The sequence below is a fragment of the Olea europaea genome, unplaced genomic scaffold (assembly GCF_002742605.1).
Source record: "Olea europaea var. sylvestris unplaced genomic scaffold, O_europaea_v1 scaffold2449, whole genome shotgun sequence".
In the NCBI taxonomy this organism is placed as follows: Eukaryota; Viridiplantae; Streptophyta; class Magnoliopsida; order Lamiales; family Oleaceae; genus Olea; species Olea europaea.
The window spans coordinates 1-9,860 of record NW_019242689.1 but is presented as its reverse complement, the minus strand read 5'-3'; the positions used below and the strand labels follow the sequence as shown (position 1 = coordinate 9,860).

The 9,860-nt window shown below is 29.7% G+C and overlaps 1 long non-coding RNA gene across 1 annotated transcript; it reads right to left on the bottom strand.

The window, feature by feature from the left end:
• Positions 1–8,003: 8,003 nt before the first annotated feature.
• LOC111382226 lies at positions 8,004–9,854 on the bottom strand. The gene is made up of 2 exons (XR_002700475.1): positions 9,665–9,854; positions 8,004–8,968 (listed from the first exon to the last, which is right to left on the bottom strand). It is a non-coding gene; the product is annotated as an uncharacterized LOC111382226 (long non-coding RNA).
• Positions 9,855–9,860: the final 6 nt, after the last annotated feature.

Below are 9,860 nucleotides of genomic sequence, written 5' to 3'. Positions count from 1 at the left end.
TCTCTCAATAATAACATCGACCTCCGCAACACACGGTAAAACGCTGCAAAAGGTCTTTGGCAGCTGTAAAAGCCTTTTTTTGGTTAGTGAAAATTGGGTACCTACTAAAGATATGTAAAAGCATAAAAGTATGCAAATAGGGCGCCCGGCTCTGTCAGTTCACTTATTAATCCAAGTTTACCCTCATCATTGCATAGTTTTTAAATTTACAATTTGCACTTAGATGATCACAAAAAATGAGGCACTTTAAATCATTTGATGTTAGATTCCACTTGATATCACCCACTGCAAGACCACTAGATTCATTTAAGTTTCTGAAAAAACAATTATAAGCAAAATAATCACAATTCACTCAACTCCTGGTAACATGGAAAAGATATTTTTAGACGAGAAAAAGGAAATTCGACGACTTCAAAGAAAACAAAGAGAAATAAAAAAGAAGGCACACAAATAATGATTCAAAAAAAGTTCAAATCCACGAGCAGGTATAGGTGTTATTGAACATCCACATGCAGATAGCATGCACAGTAATACCAACAATGTCAAGTGATTAGAAAAACTAAGGAGAATTTTGCCCAAGCTTAAACACAAACTATATGTTTCCAAACACATTCAAATAAGTTACTATTAAGTAAAAATTAAAAATAAAATAAAAAATGAAGTTACTTATTTTGAAAGTACTTCATCCATCCCATTTATAGGTTTATTTTATTTTTCATACGAATTAAAAAATCTTATTTAATGTTATTGAAAAAATAATTTTTGCCAAAAAATTTTCAAGTTTACACTTATTTATATTTGTACAATTTCGAGATTATGTGAAAAATTGATTATAATTAGATAAATTAAATAATGATATATTAGTAAACAAACAAAATAAAATATTCTCAATAAAGAAATATGACTATATGATTGGGACAAGAAAATAACAAAAGTCAGCCTATAAATGGGACGGAGGAAGTATTTATAAGTGTTATGCCTTAGGTCCAATCAAACTTTGAACATAAACACTTTTAATATATAATTGATGTAATTTTATGACAGATCTATTATCTAATTAATATTCAAATTTTAGTAATTTGTTAATTACAATAAATTGCAACTATGAGGTACAAATTACATATGACTGAATCTTAAATCATCTGTGATCGTAAGCAATAACGAAATATGAATATCATTATTACAGATAGACCATCATATGTGGCATTTCTTATTTGTGAAGATAGTAGTTGATCTCACAAGCTAAAAGGTGATAATACTTAAATGAATACGTGAATATTTTGTTGTAGAATAAAATATTGGAGACCCCGCCGGGGAGATTCCATATGAATAACTATCTGAGTGTCAGTGATAAATCTCTAACGTTCAATAGTAGAATTAGTCCTTTGACTTGAAGTCATCACAGTGCCTCAATGAGGATAGTCATACTTTGGTGATGTTGCATATTGCTCCGCCAAAAGGGCCGCTAATACAGAATTATTCGAGTATTTCAAAAATCATACAAAGGTTGTGAATGATCAATAGAGAATTCATCACTCTTAAATAGTAAGAGATTATGATCTACATTTCATTCAATTAAGTTGATAATGAAATTCTTGGTCAAAGTGTACTCATAAGTAGAAAATGAGTTTTCGACTTACGTTAACTTAATATTGGAATGAAAAATATAATTGATAATTGCATTGATATACATTCATATCTCGTAATTGATCGGACCATATTGGCAAAATGATTATAGTTTCACATTAAACAATTAGATTTGATTTTGTCATATTATGCGACATTTTTCATCACATGTATTGTCTTTAAACATTGCTAGTGTCAATATGGAACGACAAATGTAAATTGGTGTTAAATTAAAAAAGAAGTATTTTAATTTATCAATTTTGATTAGATCAAAATAATAATTCATGTCGTTAGACAACGTGATTGTGAACCTAATGGATCACACACTAAAGAACGAACTATAAAAATGAGATTTACCAATTAATTAATTGACAATTTTTAAATAATTAATTAATCGAATTGCTTGTTAATATACCTCGAATTAATTAATTATATTAATTAAATATTTGACTAGATTAAGTTAAGAGACGGGTCAAGTCCAATTGGATTTTTATTAATAAGTTGTCGTGATTTAGAAAAATTGATAGAAAACATAATTATTCTTGTTAGCACAAGAAAAGAAAATCCTAGTTCTCTCAATCTTGTTCACTAGGTAGAGTTTCATTGAAAGTTAGACAATTAGACAAATGTGGATTGCAGATCGTAATTGTTCAAGTTCAAGAAAAGCAAAAGAGTTTGTAAAATTCAACAAATGTATAATTTCTATCTAAACACAAAGAAGATTCCTGGTGAGAATTGACATTTATTTTATTTTTTGCTATGCATAATTACGTAATTTTCCAACATGAATAAACTCGAATGCAAACTCATTAAGTTGTTAAACATGCTTAAGAATGTGAAGCTCAATATCAAAATTTATAGTTAGCAAATCTGAATAATTGATTCATCTAAGAGTTGTAAGAGGAAGTCTAAATGATACTTTAGGAAAGCACCCAAGATAGCTAAGACGATCAAAGCAAAGAAGGACAATTACAAATTAAATGACCATTGTTATCATTTTGGAATGATAGATTATTGGAAGAAAAATTGCAAGACTTATATCTACTTCATTAGCTTTTGAGGTATTAGATACCAGATATGAATCTCATATTTGTACAAATATGTAGAAATTAAATAGAAGTAGACCACTGCAAAAGAAAGAAATTGACTTGGATGTTGAAAATGAGCAAAGGTTGTTGCATTACTTGTAGGAGCATACTTCTTGTCATTGTCTTTATGCTTAGTATTAAAATTAGAAAAATATTAATTTTGTTCTGATCATTACCAAGAACATTATTTGAATATCTTGTTTGAATATGTATTATTTTAATGTTAAGGACAATTGTTGTTCATTTTTATCTTAATAAGATCTTAATGGTTATGGTAAATTACAAAATGACATTTATATTCTAAATTTGAGTATCTTATAATAAATATAGAAGTTGAAAGCTATAAAAATGATAATCAGAACAACACATATATTTGACATTACAGACTTGGTCGCATAAATGAGAATGCAATTATAAAATTACATAGAGATGCATATTTGGGGCCAACTAATTTTGAAACATTTGACAAATATGAATTATTGCGTCTAATACATAGTGATATATGTGGACCCATGTCAATTAATGCTACGATGTTCCTCTTATTTCATCAGATTTATTATTGACTATTTCGAAAATTGTCATGAAATTTGAGAATGAAGTTCTTGAAAGGTTTAAAGGATTCAAGTTAGAAGTAAAGAAATAATTAGGTAAAGATATTCTCACGCTAAAGTCCTATTGTGATGGAGATATCTTAAAAATGAAATTTTAGTTTATCTAAAAGAGATTGAGATTCTATCGCAATGGACTTCTGTATATACACTGCAGCATAATGGTGTGTCTAAAAGAAAGAATCATAAACTATTAGATACAGTGCGATTAATGACAAGCTAAGCAAACATTCCAAAATCATTTTAGGGATATGCACTGATTGCAGCATACTACACACTAAATCATATCACATCTAAGTCAGTTAACAAAAACTCCATACGGACTATGGAAAGGCAGTAGTCCCAATTATCTCATATGAAAGTTTGGGATAGTGGTGTTTATTTGAAGCTCACTGAATTGGTTAAGTTTGAGTCTATATCTGATGAATACATATTTGTAGAATACCCAAAACAGATATTTGGATATCAATTTTATAAATATATTGAAAAGAAAGTCTTCATCTTACAAAATATAATCTTCGTAGAAAAAATGTTTATTCTATGAGAGGACGGTGAGAGTAAAATAGAACTTGAAGGATTCAAGAGTCCACAAATATAAATGACCAAATAGATCAATCTGAGTTTGATGTCCACACCTGCTGAAGGACATACTCTTGATCAGGAAGTAGACTCCTAAGGAATGTCAACTTCGTGTAAATCTAATAGGATCATTCGACCTTTAAAATGTAAATTCATGATTGCTAATTAGGCATTATTAATCGAGGATGATGAACCTACTAATTGCACAAAAATAAAGTCAAGTGTTGTCTCAAAGAGCTGTCAAGAGGCCATGGAATTCGAAATGAATTTGATACATGTGAACAAAGTTTAGACTTTGAACCATAACAAACTTAACAATCTCTTTCGGGAGTGGGATTTCAAGCTCGCAATAAGCAGTAGATTTGTCACTTCCCCGCAAGACTTCCAATGTGTTGATTCTCGTAAAATGTGTCCTTTTATGAATTCTAAAAATCTTTGAGCTCAGTTGATTGTTGAAGCAGTAGCTCTGGATCGAGAGCTGGATGCTTACCTTATTATTATGAAGGGGAGAAAGGGCTTTTTTTTATAAGTTTAGACTTTGATTGACCAGCTTGATGGGGTAAAACTTATAAGTTGTAAATGAGCTAAAATGAATAGTTGACATGGATGGAAACATCCATACATACAAAACAAGACTCGTAGCAAAAAGGTTATAAACAAAGACAATGAGTTGGCTTTGATGAAATCTTCTAGCCATGCGAATGTCCATTCGAATTTCGTTTGCAATAACTACATACCATCACTATAAGTTATAACAAATGGATATCAGAACTACATTCCTTAACAGGAACTTACAAAAGAAAGTGTATATAATACAAATTGAAAGTCTTGAATCCAAATATGCTTACAAGCTATGTAAGTTTGATCAATTTATATATAGATTGAAGCAAACATCTTGGAGCTAGAGTCTTCAATTTGATAAGAAAAATCAAATGTTTGATTTGATAAAAAAATGAAGATGATCCGCGTGTTTACCAGAAGATAGTGGAAGCGTTATCGTATTCCTAATATTCTAACATATTAAGACTCCGTTTGACTCTCATTTTTATCAATATTTCTCTCTATTCTTTTTAACAACACATTCTTCATTAAAATAATATTACACGTAAATCAAAAAAATTTCCTTATTTTTCATCCACATATTCTCCATCAATCTACTATTCTAAAATTCATTTTTCCATAAAAATGGATGTCAAACACTTAGAAAACGACATCCTTGTGTTTCAATCATTGAAACTATGATTGTCAAATAGTAGCCCCATAAAAGATATAGAAAAAGCAACTTGATCTATATAGATAGATATAAAAGATTACTTATCTATATAGATAAAATCTTGAAAAGATTTTATATGAAAAAAATGAACGGAAAGTTCATGGATTCACTAGACTAGAATGATAACAAATCTCAATTATGATATTGGTTGGAAATATTCCAAACAGGAAACGATCTTTGATTCAATAGTGGATGCCTTATACACTGTTGCTTTAGAAGCAACAAAGGTTGTGGTTTTGATAAAAAAAAAAGTTTGTTAATAAATTTGGAGTAGTTCCTAACATTGTTGATCACAAACTTCTGCATTGTGATAACAATGGAGCTATCGCGCAAGCGAAGGAATTAAAGTTTCATCAATAATCTAAACATATGTTATTACGGTATCATCTCATTAGAGAAATAATATAAAGAATTAATGTAAAGAAAGAACAATATTCCACAATTGATAATATTGCAGATTCAGTGACATAGAATTGTTGCGGTATAAACATGATCATCATATGAATTTTTATAATATTAGATATATAATTGATTAGATCTAGTGCAAGTAGGAGTTAGTGTTGTGCTCTAACTCAAATCAACTTTTGACATAAATATTTTTAATATATAATTAATGTAATTTGATGGTAAATCTCTTATTTAATTAATATTCAATTAAATTAAATAATAAAGTTCGTAGATTCAAATCTCAATAATTTGTTAATCACAAGGACTTCTAATTGTGAGATACAAATTATATATGACTGAATCTTAAATCATCCGTGATCGTAAGCAATAACGAGATACAGATATTGTTATTACAGATGGACCATCACGTTTAATATTTCTTATTTGTGAAATAAATAGTTAATCTCACAAGCTAAAATGTACACTTAAATGAACACGTAAATATTTTGTTGTAGAACAAAATACTGGAAACCTGCCAAGGAGATTCCACATTTATAACTATCTGAGCGTCAATGTATACTCATAATTAATAATTCGATTGCTTATTAATAGACACGAATCAATTAATTGGATTAATTATTAATTAATTCATGGACTAAATTTAATTAATTGAATTAATTAAATAATAGACCGAATTAAACTAAGAGTTGGACCAAATCCACTTTGACTTATATTAATAGGTTGCTAAGGTTTGAAAAAATAGATAAAGAACATAATATTTCTCTCTCACTTTTGTTTCCTATGTGAATTTTCATTGAAGGTAGGATAATTGGACAGGTGTAAATTGCAAATCGTGATTGTTCAAGTTTAAGAAAAGTAAAGTAGTTTGTAAAATTCAACAAAGATATAATTCATATCACGATTTTTATCTAAACATAAAGCAAATCCTTGGTGAAAATTGAAATTTATTTTATTTTTCATTGTGTATGATCAAGTAAATTCCCAACAGTAACTATTATCTTACTGTCTAAACAACTTTTTTTATTTCTCATTTTGATCAATAACTAGGCAAATTAAATAAAGATATATAAGTAAACAAGTAAAGCAAAAACATTTTCAATAAAGAAACAGAACTATATAATTGAGACAAGAAAATAAGGAAAACTAACAAATATAAATGGAACCGAGACAGTACTATTATCTTAGGCCAGATTTGATGGCACTATATTTTCCATGGAAAATGGAATTCAAATTCCAACTTTCACTTTTTGACTATTTGATAGTATATTTTTTCCATGGCATTTGGTTTTCTTGAAAATTGGTATTTTCTTAGCTTTCAAGAAAAGCCAAGGTTTTCTAGGCTACCGTTTACGATTTTTTTAATTTTATTTTTTTGATAATGGAAACAAATTCTATCCCTAATTGTAAAAATAATAATAATAATAAAAAATAATAATAATAAATAAAATAATAAAAAAATCCATTTAATCGATAATTTCTATGTAAAAACGAACACCAAAAGATAGATGATTTTATTTGTTTTTTTTTTTTTTTTAATGGAAACAAATTCTCTCCCCAATACCAGTAATTCTATCCCTTTAATTGACATTTTTAATTTAAAACAAAATCAAACGAATACCAAAAAATACTTTTATTTCAGAATTTTCCACGTGAAAAATTATACCAATCAAATACAATAATTGATAATCCTTAGTAAAACAATTTTAAGACAATTTAATTTCCTGAAATTTGTTTTCTTTCCACCAAAATTACATATTTGCAATCAAATAGACCTTAAGGGTGTGTTTGATTACATTTATTTTCCATGAAAAATATCAATTTTCCATCTAAATTCCTACTTTGAGTGTTTGATTGCTATTTTTTTTCCATGGAAAACATTTTCCAACTTTTAAAAATATGCCTAATTTTCCTTATTTTTAAGGAAAATATTTTTCTTGGGCAGAAGTGATTTTTATTTTCCACAAAAAATGAAAAATATTTTCTTTTCTAGGTGATATTTTTCATGTCAATCAAACACACTCTAAGTGTCTAAATAAGTAACTTTCTTATTTCTCATTTTGATCAGTAAAAAAAATTTAAAACTTGCTTATTTTACTTAAAAAAAATAAAAAAATTAAATTAAACTTTGAGCATTTTGGGAAGTGATTATAATATATTTTGTATAATGCCCAAAAAATATACTAAACAAGTGGCTCTTGGGCTAGACTCTAGAGCCTAGAGGCAAATTGAAATTTTGGGTTGCCCAATAAAACATTCATTTCTTTATCTCTTCAGTCTTCCGCTACCTAAAAAAAGATTCAAAAGGGCAAAAAAAAAAATAATAATAATAAATAAATAAATAAATATATATATATATATAGAGAGAGAGAGAGAGAGGTTGCATTCGTAAGACATGCGTCGAGCAGCTTGTGGGCAAGCTGGTGAAGTGAATAATATACCAAATTCTTAGACGTATAAGCACTCTAAAATCATAAAAATATCCTTTGTACAAGTTGCACCACAATAGAGAGTAAAAACCTTACCAATTAGAATTTGGCAAAGCAAGTTCTTGGGGAATACGATTTTGGTGATCAAGCCGAAAAACCAGAAATCAAGGAGAAACAGCGGGATGGCACTAAAATGACTGAATTGATCTACCTATTTTGCTACCTCTAAACTCTCATGTCTCCCCCGAGATTGCCTACATGATGAATCAAGCTTCAAATAAACTTTATTGGCACTATTGGATTGGACAATATTAGAAAATCGAAAAGAAGAAATCAAAACTAAATCACCATTCCTCTCTCCAGCCATTTCATTCAGGGTCACGAAGATGCGAAAGCACGTTTCTCTCTATAAGAACAGGGCATTCTGATGTGTGAGGTTGGAAAGAACGGATATAGGTATAAGATGACCTTTTGATCTCAGATAAATTAATACAGCAATTAATACAGATGAATCCCATGTGCAGATATTGAGCTTCTTGCAACAGCAGTCAGCAGAAGATGAGCAAAGGCAACTTTCTTCCCATAAGTTCGGTTTTTCAGCTAAAAAACAGAGGGCCCTTTCGCTCTTTTAACTCGCGAAGAATTTCTGAACCAGTTCAGGAAGTCTTCTTTGAAATCTCTCTTCATTTAAAGTTTCGGATTTCCCTCTCAGCAAGGCTTAGCAAGTCAGATTCTGATGCTCGAACCTTTTCTTTTTAGTGCAACTACCACTCATAAACAACATGGAAACCAACGCATTGAATTTGGTAACAGACATGGTGTTCTTACAAAGCAAATATGGCATCAGAAACTGGAAGGACTTTGGTTTGAGTAGAATATACAAAATTGACATGACAATGGCCCAATCGGCAGGTAACAGATTGCCCAATCTGGTAACTCAGCCTCTCACGGTCAATGGAACTACAGTTCAAAACAGTGTAAACAAGTAAAAAAGGAAGTAGAGAGAGAGGAATCTCAAGTAGGCCTATCATGGAGAAATAAACATTATAAGGGTATCAACAATAACAGTACCATTAATAAGAGGAGAAAGTCTGAAGAAAATATAAACAGACAAAGTAGAAACTGCAGTTCATATTATTACAATAAAAATAAACAAAGGGGAGATTTTCGATTGCTTTTCGATCAAGATGCATCGTCTTCACTTGTAACATAGCCAAGAGGTTCACAATATATCTCCTTGTGTGCCGCAAATCATTCGCCCTTTTCTATTTGTATTCCTATATGTACTACTTAAAAATCATAGTCAATTCATGGATCAACAGAATCTAAGTTATTATAAGATTGATTTTACGTTCAATGATATGCAAGAATATAAATTTAAAGCCTCCACACCACACGCATATAAGATTGATACAGTACATATCATCGAACCCATTTGTTGCTATAATAACGGACTCGTAACGAAATAAATCAATCAATCAATAAATCAGCTTCACGGTCCACTAATTTAGCACAAAACAATTAATCTGATTCCAGAAAAAGTAGAATTTCAATAAAACCACATTATACCAGCCAGAATATGAAAAACCCCATAATAAAACAAGAACAATAATCACTCAAGCAAAAGTTCTAACTATATTTACAGAATTCACATACCAAAATTTCAAAATTCCATGTTTTCAGCACCAGAGGCTTTAGGGTACCCATTATACTCCAATTTCACATTCAGCGTGGCACAAATCGCCCTAAATTTGAGTCTTAACGAGTCGACAATATCGGATATGGACTCATTTTCCGGTTCGGATATCGGATACTTCCTGAGCAATTCATCCATCTGGCTTATGGATTTCTG